This window comes from Pinus tabuliformis, chromosome 2_2, assembly GCF_031772625.1.
Source record: "Pinus tabuliformis cultivar Carrire ecotype Pingquan chromosome 2_2, CPIR1, whole genome shotgun sequence".
Lineage (NCBI taxonomy): Eukaryota > Viridiplantae > Streptophyta > Pinopsida > Pinales > Pinaceae > Pinus > Pinus tabuliformis.
This window is the reverse complement of record NC_142300.1, coordinates 137171123-137189622: the sequence shown is the minus strand read 5'-3', so window position 1 is coordinate 137189622 and position 18500 is coordinate 137171123. Positions and strand designations below refer to the sequence as shown.

Below are 18500 nucleotides of genomic sequence, written 5' to 3'. Positions count from 1 at the left end.
GTTGATTGAGCATTTTTTTCTTTTGTGAATCATTAAGGAACAACATTTGCATTTTTTTAGCTTTTACTTCAAAAATTCTTTTCAAATTGCATTATATTAATTTGCATTGGAAAGTCATTTTGGTTTATAATTAAGCATAGATCACATTGCTTGATTCAGAAAGCTGAAATAAGTGCATTATCATTCATTCAAAAGAGAAGTGAAAAACGTCTTCATGTAGGTACATTTGAATCAAATTCATTTTTACTTTGGTGAGTGCGTTGAAAAGGAAAGTGAAAAAATCATGTAGTTGCAAGCTAACGAATTGAATTGAATTTTTATTTTGTTGGGTTTATTGAAATATTGAAAGTGAAAGTGAAAGATAGGAAGATTTGTTTTTTGCATACTTGATGATTGCATCAGTGTGTGAACCTCTTCCTTATGTTATATAGCTTTCATCGAATTGAAAAGAATATTTTCTTCATTCTAGATTGCATCATAGGTGTTCAGACAACATTGTTTTCTGAGACTTAAAACTGAAACTTAATTGAAGATCAACTTAAAATTTACTTCAATTAACCTAAGGATAATTTTTCATTAATAAAAAAAATTTAAAGGTCTAGGCTAGAGACATGTTCCGATGTCATAAAACATAGTATTTGTCATTGTTTTTGAGTGTTGTATCTCGGAGGTGAAATCCCATTCCATGTACGGAAGTGTATAGGACCGTTCTCTAGTACTTTTGGGTATATCAGAGGTGCTCCACATATATAATTATATGGGAATGCTCTCATCAAATGGTTATTCATTAGATAGCACTACTATGGACTAGCACTCCCATGTACCATCACGTATATTTTGGGAGCCCCCTATAGGTTGTTATACATCCACAACCGAGTCTACTACCTTATATACCATGATACAATGAAAACAACATTTAGGGAGATTCGTTGTTGTACTTTAATTCCTTGGTTCCGCTATGGTGTATATAGAAGTTCATGGTTGCTTGGTAATCCTTTATGCCTAGTTTTACCCCTTTTTGATTTATTAATTTTTATAAATGAAATTAATTGACCATGGAATCACCAATTACCCATGAAACGAAAACCTCCTTTTGTCCTCAAAATTAATGGTTAATTGTAAAATTTGTTTTAAGTCCAAAGCATTCACCAACAAACATTTCTGATTCATTCTCTGAAAAGACATTGTGTTAGAACCATGAAGAGTCCCAAACAAGACCTCGGATATAAGTAATAATGCACCCGATTCACCTAGAGTTGTAAGTATCAATAACATTGAGCCTGAATCTCTTAAAAACCAAGGATTTTAACTTGGTATTGTCCTAAGAATCCAACCTCTTACTTCCTAACCACTTCTAGAGTCAATAAGCTCGTCCCATGACTCTCCTCTGGCTAGCCCTCACTCTATTTCAGATTACTTAATTTTTTCTCCTAATCCACTCTTTTATTTTGTTTTTTTGCTTTTTTGTGTAATATTGGCAGTATCTTTCTATTAATCATATGTAAAGCAGGTTACAAAAATATGTCTAGCATCCTTAACCAGCCTAAAGGAAACCAACTCTTTTGGCCACTGATCAGCATCATAATCCATCCAAAACATAAATTGTTTCAGTATATCTATCCAAGCTTTACATGTTTCCATATCCATCACCCATCTATATGTACTACTGACAATGTAAATGTTATCCATCCAAATCATAAAAACAACAAAAAACATAAAAAAACTTTCATAAATTTCATGAATTCTCAATAGTCAATCATGAGATGTTTCTATCAGGGCAGGGTCCTTTGCACTCTAACCTAGCATTTTATTTTGTTGTAGACTTTGTAGTTGTTTTTCCATGCGGTTAAGACAAGGATTCTTATGGTACTTTTTTCATAGGTATTCTATCACACCTCTTGTACTTTCCTGTGACATACACCTCAATTTTCTCACCCATCGCGGGTTTATCCCCGAAAGTGACGATGACATCACACATTTGTTAAGTACAGTCCCAATTATTGCTCTTTTGCCTGTGAAAGGTGCAATGATCCTAGAGTATAGGAGAAAATAGGGGTTTTTTTCTTCTTTTTTTCAGCCTTTGTGTCCTCTATCAGTGATTTTCTAGAGTGTTTATGGTGCTTTTTCTTGATTGTCTTAACTAATTTACAAAATTTGTCTCATCGGCTTTGAAGTGAAATTTGATTGAGTTCTAGGGTTTCTAGTCAGTTAGTCATGACTTGTTTTTTGTTGGTGTCAATGAGATGTTTGTTTTTCTGATTGATTGAATGTTGTTTTCTATGGGAATCATTGAAAAAATCAATTTGCATTTGTTTTAGCTTGTATTTCAAAATTTAATTTTCGTGAAAATTCATTAGATTAGTTGCATTGAAAAGTTATTTTTGAGATTCATAATTGAAAATATATCACATTTTTTAGTGATTGAAAGCTAACACCTATATTAGGTGAATAAAATCATTAAAAATGAAAAGAAAAGCATAATTCATATAAATGCATCTTAGGAAAGTCAAAACTATTTTTCTTTTGAAAAATTGCATTTAGGATAGTGAAAACTAAAAATCATTTTTACTTTTGAAATTGCATTTGGAAGACAAAAGTGAAAGGAAAGAGATTTTCATTTCTTATAGGATCACATCTTGGCATTTCATTTAGTGAAATGAAAGATTAGATTTTGTTTTCACATTTTTCATTGTGAAATTTAGTGGAAGGTAAATATTTTGCATGACGCATTTTGTTTGATGTATTATTGGTTGAAATTTCTTCCCTTGATTAGTCTAGCTTTCATAGAAATGAAATTTGTTCCTCTTCTCATATAATTGCATCATAGGTAACAGGTGACATTCTTTTGAGCCCAAAACTAAAACATAATTGAAGATAAACTTTTTAATCTATCAATTAATCTAAGGAGAATTTGGAACATTAACGTTCATACTTAGTGGTCTAGGCTAAGAGATGTGTTTCGGCATCTAGAAAACTCACCAATTTTCTCTCTTGCATTAGACAGTGCTAGCATGGATTTGTGCTTCTCGAATGATCAATTATATAAAGGGATACCCTCATAGGTTGCAAACCTTTATCCATAGGAAGCTGAGTCTGTCTCCCTGTAAACATGATACACCAAAAACAACATTCGGGGAGATTTCCTGCACGTACGTCAAGTCCTTAGTAAATTTATTTGCTAAGGTGTATATTGCAATTCACAGTTACTTGGTAATCCCTTTTTCCTAGAGTATCCTGAGTAGTCATTTTGATCTCTTCTGACTCCTTGAACTTGAAAATATCATCGAGCACTTATCCTTTCAAGCTCACTAAACCAACAAAAGAAACTAGAGTCACCTTTTCATCCTTTTCTCGACTCTTAAAACATGAAAAGACAAAGTTTTTGTTTCAAATTCTAAAATTAATTGACCACAGAACAACATCGTTCCTGTGGAAATACTCCTTAGTAGATCTTAGGTTGATACTGATGGCCACATTTCCTGAGTCTACGAGTCAAGGAAACCCCTCTAATGGGAATCCTTGTTTTTTTTCTTCTTTTGGAAATACTGGTGCTCCTTATATGGCAACTTTGTCCCTTCCTAGATTGACCATTGGTCTACCAGTTTGGTTTTTTTCAACCTCGGTGGTTCTGAGTGTCCAAACTTCTTTTCAACCAAGTTCTCCTCCACCTAAACAAGATCAACTTCATGTTGATCCTAAAGTTGACCCCTCGCCTTCTTCACCTATTCCTTCACTTCGTTCTTCCTCTTTGTCTGGTGAAAGTCTGCATTATAGTAACTCGGAATCTAAGAAGAAGAAGAAGGAGAGGACGAAGAAGAATAAGGAAAATAAGAAAGGGAGCAACCAAGAAGTTATTGTGACAGATGCAACTAATGAAGAAAAATATTCCAACAAGCCCCAAAAAGTAAAATTCCCTTGCATTTTATGTAAGGGTGACCACCTTCTTCGAGATCATCTTGTTATTCCCAAGGTCTTCGAAGTGTGGTCCACAGGTTCACATCGACCTTTTTCATCAGCCTCTGGTGATCATGTTGGTGATAAAGCCTCAACTAGTAACACAGTAAAACTCATGGGAAAAATGGAAAAATCAAATTTCCCTATAAGTTGTGTGAAGGTAATCATCCCATTAAACTTTGTCCTCTTATGGATGAATCTTCTAAAGAGTTGGAAAACCTTATAGCTTCTCAACCTCATATTCTGATTTAGTATCAAAATCTCTCCCCTGATCCTTCACTAGTTGATCCAGTGATTGATCAAAAGTCATATTTGGTCAACCCCACTCTCTCTGAAAGTGAGTTTCATGAGTCCATTCTTGACCTACCATTGGTTGATAAAACGGTAAACCTGACTCCACCTTTAGTTAACTGCACCTTTCAGGTAGAGAGTGAACCCCATACTGCTCAGGTTCTTCTGGTTTCTTCAATTTCGAATGAACTAGAGGGAAATCCTCTTGTTCCCTAGGTGAGTGAGAGAAGTTCTCCTATTCTAATAGTGCAAGAGAACAACTCTCATGTTCCTATGACACCCCCTCTAAGTAGTTTAGTCACTTCTTTTGATTGGAGTTGACTAGCAGGATATCGCCTTCAATCTTATGTACCTTTCCAGATTACAATACAGACTTACCATATGGTCGTACCTAGCATAGTCATAGACAAGGATGCATATGTTAGCATCCTATCCTCAACTTCTTGGCAAGCTTTAGGTTCTCCTCATCTTCTCCTCGTCACCCAAAATCTTTTAGCTTTTAACAGAAGAACCAGTCAGCCGTTAGGGATCCTTCCTAAGTTTCCTATTACTTTGGGATGAAAGATTCACTATATAGACATGATGGTTGTCCAAGGCCCTTTAGATTTTAATCTACTCCTTGGTTGTCACTATGTTTACATCGTGGGAGCTCTTGTTTCCTCCCTCTTTCGAGTAATATGTTTCCCACATAAAGGAAATATTGAGATCATTGACTAGCTTACATTCATTGGTCCTAAGAAAAATCCCCATCAACCATCCTCCCTAAATGGTTCTTATATGAAAGAGGTTTATTACATGGCCACCTATTCCATGCCCACATCTACTGATGATCTAATAGGTGATGTAGTACATCATGTACTAGGGGCATTTGAGCCCAATTTTTCCTTTAGATCCCTCGAAATGTATAGCTTCTAGAGTGTTGTTCTCCCATCTAATGAGAAACTCTTGGAAGCCATGGCCTCTTTTGATCTGTGATCAAAGGATCATGGAGCAGATTTCCTTGTCTTGTGTTAAGATCCTTAAAAAATCAAACAAGGACCATGGAGTAGAGTTCATTGTCTTGTGTCAAGCTCCTTAAAAAATGAAACAAGGGATTTGGAGGAGAATTCCTTGTCTTGTGTCAAGCTCCTTAAAAAATGAAACAATGGATTTGGAGTAGATTTCCTTGTCTTTTTTCAAGCTCCTTAAAAAATGAAATAGGGGTTTGGATCAGAGTTCCTTGTCTCGTGTCAAGCTCATTAAAAAATGAAACAAGGACCTTGAGGATAGTTATTTTACTATGTCAACCTTATTAAAAAATGAAATAGGTCCCCATGAGGATAGTTATTTTACCATGTCAACCTTGTTAAAAAATGAAACAAAGTGTCATGATCATGGTTCTTTTCCTTTGTCAAGCTCGTTAAAAAATAAAACAAATCCCCTTCCAATTCGAGTCTTTGATTAGATCTCGTAAAATCCCAGTCGAATCTTTCACTTGATCTCGTAAGTGAACCTTCATTCCATCCACGTGTTAATAACCAGTAGTCTACTTAGGTGAATGAAGTGAAGCTTGGGGAGGCATGTACCTCATATTGAGTCATTATGTTGGGGGCATGCAAACTTATCTCAAGCATAGTTTATCTTTGTTTAAGGCTTGTGTAAAAATGAAACCAAATCCAAGCATAGTTTGTTTCTGTTTCAAGCTTGTGTAAAAATGAAACCATCTTCAAGTATAATCAAGAATATTTTCTAATGTTTCAAGCTTGTGTAAAAATGAAACCATTTATCTCTTTACATCTCATGATTGTTGTTTTTATCAGCCAATTTTTTGCCAGATTAGCCTTGGTTTGTCCATTCCATCATCACCATCTCTTTGGCTGATCATATGCTTTCACTTGGTTGTTTTACCTTTTCTTGAGTAACATATGCAATGAGTGGTATTATTAGCCAACCTCTTGACCATTACATGTTTTAAGTAGTTCCATCATTACTAGAACCAATTGTTATTCTTTTATACCACTCATTCCTCCAGGAAGAGTAATCTTTCAGCTCTTTTCTGAATCTTCAAAAATGAAAAGATTTTCGAGTACTTGTCTTTTCAAACTCGTTAAATTAAATGAATTGAATTCATCTTAGTAAATTTTTACCCCTTTTTTGGGCTATGATTGACTATTTATGAAAAAGGTACACCTTGGTCGATATGGTCAAGAGGTTCTCTCAAACATTTTTTTCTACCTTTTCAGAGTTTTCTTTTTAATCTCTTTTTCAAACTCTTTAAATGTGAGAAAGACACTGAGTTATTCTTCTGTCAAACTCATTAAATTTTTTATGACAAAAGACTTGTCACCATGATGAGACCGAGTTTCTCCTTCCTAGGACCCATAAAACTTACTTGGATGGATTCATCCGAAGAATGAACTTATACGACAAGCATATGATATCCTGTTCAAACTTGTGTAAAAATAAGGAAGTACTCACTAGAAATAGTGGGGAAAAAGTGAAAGTGAAACATATCTTGTATAGCCAGCATGTCTCTCTTGAACATGACGCTCATCTATTTCTCTTGTTGGGTTTGGGACATCCTCACTCAGTAACTTGTCCTTCCACTTTTGGGTAATCCATTTCACCTTCATTTTATTATTCCACTTCCTCATTGTGACCCTTGGTCCTATGTTGAGTCAAATGTTTCCACACTCCAGACTCGTGTTGTTGATATGTTCAAGAGAAGTCTTATGTATAGTATATTATCTGTACATTGTCTGACTCTTTTCTATATTCTTGGATCCTACTCATTTCATTCCACCTTATTCCTTGTTTCATGTCGATGATGGGAGACTCATTTTGACTATCCTTCGATGGGTCGCTTCTTATTGACTTTAGATCATTATCCAGGAAGATGACTTAAAAACTCCCTTTTAGTACCTTAGATCTTTCATTCCTCGATGAAAATTTCTTCGCATCTGATGATAGGTTTTCACTACTAGCCTTCGATCAGTTGATTCGACGAGTATTCGACTTCAGCTTCGTTATCACATTCATGGATTGTACTTTCGTACCTTGAGAGCCTTTTTCATTATGGGTGGTTCCTCTCGTGCCTATTAACAGTCCACATCAATGGCTAGTAATCAGGAGGTTTTATAGCATGTTCGACTATGACACGTTCATTCGCAGGTTATAATTCGTACTTTGATCAGGTTGGGATGGAGCGCAAGACCCTCAGTTTTGTCTGATATAACTTAGGATGTGTGGAGTTATGTATTGTTCATGATTGTACACATGTTACTTCTATAAATATGGTTGTGACCATACTGTGGGACTTTATATTTATGATGATACTCGTTATCTGGACGGTTGCACCCATACCATGGATCTTTTCATATAGTCTTCATCATCTAGATGGATTCACCCATCCCATAGATTCATGTCTTGATCTCATATATGTATATGTATATGTGTCCTTGATTTGCAAGTCTCCTGATAGTGTGTGCCCTCGTCCTTGCAAAAGCTCATGAAGCATCTCAATCATCACTCTTCGTTCTGCGTTCATGCTTTAGGGGCATCTGATACACAGTATTTTGTCACACCTCCCGCACTTCCCTGTGACATACTCAAAAGTGCCTAAAACATTACCATTATGTAGTGTACTCATTCAGGTATACAACTCATTTCCCTCCTAAGACATTGATTAGAAAATGACTTGAGCTTTCCCTGAAAAAATAGCTCTAAAAATCTAAATTGAGAAACATTGCTCTTATAAGGCTTAAAATAGTGATGGTCACATGTTGCGTTGTACTTGACCAGCGATGGTATCGCTCTATTCCCTTGCATACCCGCAATGATCCCAAAGAGGTAATTTTCCAAAAGAGGATGAGAAGCTTCGTGATCTAGAAGCTTCCAGAGTGACGAGATGGATGTTGTTTAGCATAGATAAGGTTGAATCCTCCCAACTTGGCCTCTTGGTCTTATCCCTATGAGCTACCTCCTTGAGATTAGGGCCTAATCCTATCTTTGGAGAGGTCCTATCTCCCTTTCGCAACCTATAAATTCATCCTCTCCCATTCCCAAATGGTTGGTCTTTGCCTATTTACACCATTATGCCAAGATTGTGCCTATATGTTATTCATTTGGCTTAGATAAGGAGTGCTTAGAGAGCATATCTTGGACTTGGATATTCATTCAAGGAGAGCCTATCAATGTCAAGGCTTGGTTGTATGCTTCCCCTTATTTTCTATTAATATACAACTCTTGGTTCATTTTTCCTAAATGTGTATGTTCATGTATAATTTAGCTTAACATTCCTTGATCAGTTAAGTAGGTTGTTTTTGAATATGTTATTTATATTTGCATGCCTTGTTGTGTCTTAATCTCTTGTGAAGGTGCATAAATGCTGAGAGAAGCAAGAATGAGCAAGTGATGCGAGTGATTCAAGGTCTTAAACAAAGGAAATCAGGATGACATCATAACAAGGTAGGCCATCTTCTTTGTCTCTCTTTTCAATTGCAACTTAGGAAAGTGTCTAGTATGTTGTCACTTCAGTTGCTAGACCCACTCATTAGGCTAGCGGGATCGTTTTTGTCTATAGAGAGGATTTACCTAGGCAACAAAATAGCACATGTACTTCCTGTATTTCCCATTGAACGTCCTTGAGGCTCGGTTCAAATTTTTGGGTTTGTTGGGGACCATCCATGTTTTGGGTTTTCGACATAGCTCTTTCTAGTAACATATTCATTACCCAATAAAGTTGGACTGATTGTTTGAACAGAGTCAGCCTTTCGCGTGTGTGTCCAGGTTCCATTATGAAAGGTTCCCAGTCCTCTGTTGGAATTAGTTCTATAGCCACCTTGGCTTTCAATTCCACCTCCCATGATGAGATGACAGACTTCACTTGTGTCATTGATCCAGTATTGTAAGCATGCATGATATTGCATGTTATCCTCCCCTGTTTTCCTTCCTTTTTTACGTTGGGGATTGCTGGACGAAGCCAACAGAGTTTTCCCTTTCTTGTCATTTTGGATGTTGTTGCGATGGCGTCATTGCTTCCTGCACAAGCCTTTGCCTTCACCATTCTGTCCTAGAATGGTTCGCCCAACGATTGTGGTACCTCTCGCGCCCTCACTAAAGTGAGAACCAGTAATTCTAGAGCCAAAGGAGTTTACATTTTAGGCAAACCAGTTACCGAGTTGTTCCATCATGCCTTTGTTGTCACCCTAGGTGCTCTACCTGTGGCATAGGTCTCCAGTCCCACAAGCTATCTTCACCACCTTACCACATCTCTTGAGGTGAAACCACAACGTTTGCATTAAAAATGCCAATCTTACCACCAAACTCACCACTTACAAAACTTGAATTATCACTCTTGAGGTCCACTTTGCCACTTAGTTACGGGTCGTCAGTCCCTTAATTACCTTCAGCGAGTGGTTGCATTGGGTGGGTCACCCGCCCTACTCCACACTTGTTTAATCATAACAACGATCCTCACATGGGTCTCGCATCCTGTCACACCCCGATCAGGGGCTTCTAATCCACTCTTTGAATCAGATTCTTCTATGTATTTATCACCTCCACATCTGTATAATTCATTTTATATTCCCAACGTACCTCTAAGTCCTTCTCCTAGACCAACTGGGGTTCCCAACCTAGAGTTACTCCCAATCATGGCAACAAAAGGTGATAACCCACCTTTAGTGTCAACACCCCAAGGTATTCTAGTGGAAACTTCTCAAACTCGCATTCCTAGTACAAAGGTTGATTCTTTGTCACTGCTTCCTCCTGAAGGATTTCCTTATGTTTCCACTCCCTACATGACAATGGGGGCAAGTACACCTCCTCCTTATTGTAGTATGTTGTTAGGTCCCTATACTACTAGTGTAACCCCTTGTTATTAGTGAAGCCCCCTTATTGTATTATTGTGCCCATATAGTCCCCATGTTGTTCTTATTTTTCTCCGTAGAAGCCCACTATTGTTATTGTTGTGCTCTTACAATATTATTGTTATGTAGGCTCTGATTCTATTGGGACCCCTTAGACTCCCATATATAGAAAGGATGTCTTGTCATTTATATCACCCAAGAATTGTTCATTTGTGTAATATAAAGGAGGTTTCCCAATCGAAGAGGCTGATTTTGAAGTCGTTGATCTATATTTTCTTCTATTTTGTGAGTTGGTTGCATAACATTTGGTATCGGAGTTTTGGATTCTAGGGTTTTGTTGCTCCAAATAGATCATCGTGGAATTTTTGCAATAAAATTTTTTCTGCGATGTCTCAAAATTTGAAATTAAAACCTGTTTGAGTTGAAATCATAATAAACCATGGCTACGAATTTCAGATCTTGTCTCCCTATATTTGCAGAGATATGATCCAAGGAAGTTAGGGTTTTTACAGTATCCTAAATTACATCCCAAACAAGTGACCCTGTGAAAATCGTCATAACTGTCTCTCTAAGCATCATATTGAAATTTAGTAAGATGTTACAAAAAAAGGCCGGACTTTAGTTTTATTTATATCATTTTCAGGTCCAAAGGTCGAACCAGTGACACATGGAACTTCATACAAGTTCACTCTACTGAAAAAGTATATAATTTGGTCATCTTGGGAGATTGGGAATAACTCTTTCTTAGAGACTCCAATTTCGATCAAAACTAGTGGAGTTGGAAAGAGGACGCATAGTAATACCACAGGTGGAAATTTCAGACCTTGGATATTTGAAATGTCAGAGGTACAAAAGATTCAAGATTGACCTCCTAAAAGCAAGAAAAAGAATGACTCGAATCAAGAAAATAGAAACACCTAGTAAGAAAAATTGGAGGGATGATTTCAAGAATGTGATCGAAGATATGGTCAATAAGATAAATGGTGTAAGAAAAATTGAATGGAAATGTGAAATATTTGAAGAAATACATGGAAGGTTTGAAGGAAGGTGGGACAAAGTCACTACAAGAAAGGCTTCCTAATGTTGAAAATTTAGTAGAGCATACACATGATGAGAACAAAAGAAATGTTAATCATGATTTCATATAATCTAATGTTGGATTGAAGACCCACCATATTCCAAATATATATATGAGAAAATTTGTTGGCAAGGATCCGGTAACTTGGACACTACAGATGGAGCAATATTTTGATCTACATGATGTGCAACTGCCACAAAAGGAACATATTGCATCTTTATATTTATAATTGAATCAATTTTTATGGTATAGAGGGATTTGTTCTGATAAACCACTTATCACCTAGTCAATTTTCACAGAGGAAATGATAGCACATTATGAGGATACAAAGAGCAACACCTTCTTTAGCCAATTGATAAATCTCAAACAAAAGGGTTCAATGGCAGAGCACATTGAGGACTTCCAAAAATTGAATATAAGGGTAAATGATATTCGAGAGAAGAATAGGATTGAAGTCTTCATAAGGACTTTAAATGATAACATCCAACATGAGCTTTTCCTTTGGGAACCTGATTCATTGGAGAAGGCATACAGGTTGGCAAGAAAAATTGAAAGCAAAATTATGGCAACAAGAAATCCTAGCACTCATAACTATAAATATGGAAGTGTTGTTGCTCCTAGCCTTTTGACACCTACAAGTTTGAAACCACAACAATTGGAAGAAAAAAGAGAAAAAGGACTTTGTCACAATTGTGATAGAAAATACATTAAATTTCATAAGTGTGCTGAGAAGAAATTAATTTACATAGATGTGGAAGAGGAGCAAGAAAATGAACAATAAATGTCAAAAGAAGAGGATATACGCCAGGAACCAATCCCAGAGAAAGAAGAAATTATTCTGACCAGATATTGTAATGCATTGATAGGAATTACCACTCCTCAAACTCCTAAGATAGAAGGGAATATCAAGAAAAAAAATGTAATAGTGTTGATTGATTCAGCTAGTACCCATAATTTTTTTCATTGCAAGATAGCCAAGGAAAGGAATTACTTCCTATATCCAGAACTGGAGTGTCAAGTAATGGTTGCAAATGGATGAACCATAAATTGCTCTGGAAAGTGCCATAATATCAATCTATCCGTGGGAGAATATGTCTTGAATAGTCAAATGCTTTCCATTCCAATGGGTGGTGCTAATGTTTTACAAGGATTCCAATGGCTATAATCTTTGGGTACGATAGCTTTTAATTTTCAAGAACTTTTCTTGAAATTTTTTTTGGAAGGAAAGAAAGTTGAATTTAAGGGTATCGCAAGAAAATCAGGAAAGATAATCAACTCTAAGATCATGAAAAATCTTCTAAATAAAGAACAATGGAACGTAATTTCACAATTATGTTCACTAGAGGTTCCCACATCAAAATCATCTATTTCTCCATATATACAAAAACTTCTGGACAATTATTCCAAGGTATTTGAGACTCCCAAAGGCCTCCCACATATTCATGATCATGATCATGTTATTCATTTGATTCCAGGAAGTGTTCCCCCAAACATCAGGTCTTACAGACATCCATATGCCCAAAAGAGTGAAATTGAACGTATGGTTGCAGAAATTCTAGAGATTGGTATAATTCAACCTAGTCAAAGTTCTTTCTCTTCTCTAGTGGTATTGGTACACAAGAAGAATGGATCATGGTGCATGTGTCCACTTTATAGGGAGCTCAAAAAGCTTACTATTAAAGATAAATTTTCCATTCTTGTCATTGATGAATTATTGGATGAATTACATGGAGAAATTTACTTCACAAGGTTGGATCTTTGTTCAGAATATCATCAAATAAGAATGAAGACTGAAGACATTCCAAAAACAACATTTAGAACTCAAGAGGTTCATTATGAATTTTTTGTCATGCCTTTTGGCCTTATCAATCTACATTCTACATTTCAAGGTTTGATGAATTCCATTTTCAAACCCTTCCTTAGAAAATTTGTGTTAGTATTTTTTGATGATATACTAATCTACAATAAGTTTGGGAAGGATCATGTTCAACATGTTGACAAGGTGCTCAAACTATTGGAGGAGAAAAAATTATATGCAAAAATCTCCAAATGTTTCTTTGGAGAACAATAGGTGGAATATTTGGGTCATATTTTATCTCATGAAGGTGTTAAAGTAGACCCTAGAAAAATTAAATCCATTAAGGAATGGAAAATTCCCACATCCATAAAGCATCTACAAGGATTTCTCGGGTTGGCAAGGTATTATCACAAGTTTGTTAAGAATTATGGGAGAATAGCATCACCTCTAACAACATTGCTAAATAAATATGCATTTTCTTGGATTCCAGAAGAAAAGGCCTTTGAACATCTTAAAGAGGCAATGTTCCAAGCACTGGTCTTAGCTACGCAAGACTTCACAAAAACCCTTATTATGGAATGTTATGCCTCGAGAAATGGAATTGGTGTTTTTTAAATGCAAGAAGAAAGATCCATTGCTTTCGAAAGTCATCCAATCAAAGTAAAATATTTACACAAAGCTATTTATGAGAAGGAAATGTTGGAAATACTACATGCACTTAAGAAATGGAAACCTTACCTAATGGGAAGACACTTCAAGGTAAAAAAGGATCATGATAGTCTTAAATACTTTTTATAAAAAATATTATCTTTAGAAGAATGACAAAAATGGGTCACAAAGATGTTGGGTTATGACTTTGAAATTATCTACAAAAAAGGGAGGCAAAATGTTGTTGCAGATGCACTCTTAAGAAAGGATGAGGATGTGGAAGCATTGTTTTGTGCCATTTCGATTATCCAACCAGATTGGATAAATGAAGCAAGGGATGAATGGAAGAGTGACAAAGAAGTGTGGCCACTCATTCAAAAGTTGTAGAAGATCCCAATTCAAATAATATTGCCATAACTTGATGAGGAAGGAAAAATCGTATTGGAACTTGAAGTAGTCACAAAAACAAGAAATCAATAGTTATGAAATCGATCAATTTAAGAGTATCTCATCAAGTGGAAGAACTTATCCACTGAAGATTCCACATGGGAGGATGACACTTTTATATAGAAGCATCCAAAACTACTCAAGTGTTGAGAAAAACACATTTTGAAGGAGAGGGACATGTTAGGTCATTATACTACTTGTGTAACCCGTTGTTATTAGTGCAACCCCCTTATTGTATTATTGTGCCCATATAGTCCCCATGTTTTTATTATTTTTCCCTTTAGAAGCACACTATTGTTATTTTTGTGCCCCTACAATATTATTGTTATGTAGGCTCTGATTGTATTGGGACCCCTTAGACTCCTATATATAGAAAGGATGTCTTGTCATTTGTATCATCCATGAATTGTTCATTTGTGTAATGTAAAGGAGGTTACCCCTTGAAGAGTCTGATTTTGAATTCATTGATCTACCTTTTCTTCTATTTTGTGAGCTACTTTCATTACATATGCCCTTGGTTCCACCGAGTTATAATTCTCTCGGAGATTCTTTTTTAGATAATTATGGTGCAACTTCACTATTTCACAATCACATTTGGTATTTTGGTGTCATGCCTACTACCAACTCATTTGTGGAAAAAATTCTAGTAACTGCACAGACCCCTATCCAACCTATAATGTCAGTAAGTGAAACTCACGTTCGTCTGATTTTTTCTTCTCCTCCTTATATATCCACAATAATTGTGGATCCTAATGTGAGAGGAAAACATACAAATTCATTTATCCCAATGCATGGGGGGAACTATCCTCTGCCCTACACACCTACTGCTTCTGGTGGAAGCTACACACCCCCTCTTGGGGGAAGTCAACCCATTAGTGTTGTTTCTAACCCAGGTGGAACATCAATTCCATATGTATCAGGAAATGTTGGATGGAAACCTTTACAAGCTTAAAAAATCCCTTTGACTCAACCTTCCTATTAGCAACCTTATACTCCTATAGGTTCACAACATCTCCAAACTCCGTATCAACAGGCAGGTCCTCAAATGCAGTATGCTCCTAAAATGAAACAGGCTTATGGGACTAGTAATCCTCCTCTATGGCCATAACTTCCTATTAAATTGTAGCAAGGACCCTTCCCGCAGCCACAGTCATAGGTGTCTTACCCGTAGCCACATACGTAGGTTTCCTACCCACAACCACAGTCACAAGTGTCTTACCCGCAGCCACAGCAACAGGTTTCTCACCAAACCCAATAGGGACCTTATCAGCAACCCTGGCCACAAATTCCTATTCCACCCCAACAAGGACCTTACTCATGACCACAACAACAGATTCCTTACCAATTCCAATAGGGATCTTACCAACAATCATTGCAACAATAGCATCAAATGCAACAAGGCCAACAACAATATTGTCAATTTAATTCACAGACTCCATATGTCCAATATGGTCACTAGACACAGTATGTTTAGCCACTTTATGGTCAGCCTCTTTATCGTCAAACTCCATATCATCAACCTCCATATGGTCAAAGTCCTTATGTTAAAATGACTTATGGAAAAAATCCACCACAATGGGGGCAGACCCTAACTCAGCGAGTGAGAATTCTCAGTTTGGCGCACACCAGAGACCTTATACTCCATACATCCCACAACCACCATTTTTGGTGACGTTGGAATTACCAAATGTGTCAAGGCTAAAAAATGACCCAATACTTCACTCACAGTATTGGCCTCCAGTGCCAACCAAAATTCCTATTGATTTCCCCAATTTAAAGTAAATCTGGAGAAGACCCCCAAGCACACATTATTACTTACCATCCATGGTGTTCCTCTAACTCTTGGGTCAACGATTCTATTTGACTATGTCTTTTCCAGCACAGTTTAATGGGTGATGCTACCAAATGGTACATAGAGATCCCTCATGGTACTTTTCAAGACTTCAATACTTTAGTCATGGCTATCCTCACTCACTTTCAATTACATGTCTGGTATGAAGTTAGAACCCATCTCCTAACGTCCTTGCAACAGACGACTTCCACTCACATCTATGATCATATCCATGAATGGAGACGTAGGTGTCATCTTATCAAATTCAATATCCCAGATCAGCTATTGACTAAATGGTTGACAAAATAATTCATACCTCCTATTGTTAAATACATATCCATGGGTGACTGTGTGTCTGAGGAACAGGCTATTGCCCATGCCCAGTATCTGGATTTGGTTTATTCACAATCTGGCACATTATATGATATCTTACCTAGTGCCTAGTGACCTTCGACTAGCCCTACCTCTTCTCAGTCGACAGATTCAACACCCATAGATGGCATCATTGGATCTATGGATCTGCGGTCTAGTAGTACTTTGGCTAACTCTTCAAAACCTAAATCTACTATGGTCGCTGCATCTTTGAAAACTGTTGATACTCCTAAGAATCTTGGTAAATCCTCAAAGGTAAATGTTTTTTAGTCTACCATAAAATATAAATCCTCAAAATAAAAGAAGAAGAGTAAAGGAAAAACTAATCAAGATTACCCCTAAACATGATTCCCAAAACAATCAGCTGATGACACACCCAAACGGAAACCTAAGTATACTTGCCTTATTTTTTATGAAGATAATCACACCAAGGATTTCCCCACCATGCCTAAGTAAGTCATCTTATGAAAGGCACTATAGGGACACCATATGTGCTTAAGGAACCTTTCTCATCTCAGCAGACACAATTAGTAGACCAACCACATTCCCAAGCCTATTGAAGCTCTTAAGTGTTTATGAGTGTCTCATAATAGATTTATGTAGCCACGAGATCAAACTATTATCTGCCCCCTGAGAAACCTATAGTGGAGAAAGATACCACTAATGTACCCTCTTCCTCCACTCCATCGAGTTATGGTCCTCTATACATCGATAAACCTAGCACTGATTCCATCGTTTGACCAACCCCTAAAGGTGTTCTTTGGAAATCGTCCTATAAACTGAATGCGTGAGCTATCCAACACTACAGCATTGTATAAGACTTGGCTCAAGCACCTTCGGTGATGTCGGCTTTGGAATTCCTTCAAATGTGTCCATCACAAAGGAAGGCTCATCTATCTGCTATTGGAGGGATTGATCCCATAGATTCTAATTTGGTTAGTTTCGATCTCAAAAACCATGTCCCTCACTTTCCACCTCAACTTTATTTCCTTATACAATTTGTTGTTATGGGCAAGAATCATTTCCATCTCATGTTGGAAATACATTGGTTCCTCTCCTCTCAACCAGTCTCCAAACACTTTATAAGCTTTCAATGGTTGAGGTTTCCATCCATATGGTATTCTCAACTCCTTACCCATTCATTGGGAGGGAAAGACAATTAATTTATATGTCAAGGTTGTTGATGTTAATCTCAATTAAAACCTTATGCTTGGTCAGAGCTATACTCATGTAATGTTTTGTGTGGTCTCATCTCTCTTCTATGTACTTCATTTCCCCATCAAGGGAAAATTGTCACTGTTGATCAATTAGCTTTGTTTTCCTCTGATTCTGCAATAGGAAATGTGACTTATGTTGGGAAAACCAATATCCCTTATGAAAGTGTTGGAACAGGCCTTTTCAAGGATCCTGCCTTAATGGGAACTTTTTCGCTTCCTCCTCCCTCCAATGTTGCCTCAATTAACATGATCTCTTCTACTTATGACCCATGGATTATTCCTTGTCCTGAATAGATCAATGATTTTTGCGACACCATGTTGCTTAGCCTAGTTGAGTAAGCTTATCAAATTGTCCTTTTGGCTTCTACAGTTGCCTCCACAACTCATGACCAATCGAGATTTTCCCTAGACTCGTATATACAAACTCCTTGGCTTGGTTCTTCTAATTCTGAATATCCTTTGAACAAGACTTTCCTGATCGACAAAATCATTTATGAAGTCGTGTCTCTAGAAGAAGCCCCTTTGAATTATATTCATCATCGTTCCTATTTTATTCCTAGCCCTGGGTCAATTCCTACTTGTCTAGGTACTTTACTTTCTCCCTGAAATGACTACTATGTTTCAGACACCTATCTTGGTTCATGAAGTGTTTTTTGAAGGTAATTTAGGCAATATTTCAGAAACCATGCTCATCGGTATCTTAGTTAAACATAGGGTTGTAAAAAATATTCACATTGGGGCTGCCTGTTCTCCTGATGAGATTAAAATTTACACAACCTTGTTCAAATAATTTTGCAATGTCTTCGCCTGGTCTTACAAAGAGATTCCTAGCATTGATCCTAGTATCATGGTACATGAGATTCCCACCTATCTAGACATGAAACATGTATGAAAACATCTTCATCTAGTGCACCTGTAGAAGGCAAGTTCCATTAAGGGAGAAGTTGAAAAACTTCTAAAATCTGGATTTATTTTTCCTATTCCACTAACAGATTGAGTCTCCAACAATTTTTTG

The 18500-nt window shown here is 36.8% G+C and overlaps 1 pseudogene; it reads right to left on the bottom strand.

Moving 5' to 3' along the window:
* Positions 1–15591, bottom strand: part of LOC149191689 (DNA mismatch repair protein MSH6-like) — a 116498-nt pseudogene extending 100907 nt beyond the window's left edge.
* Between the last annotated feature and the right edge of the window lie 2909 nt (positions 15592–18500).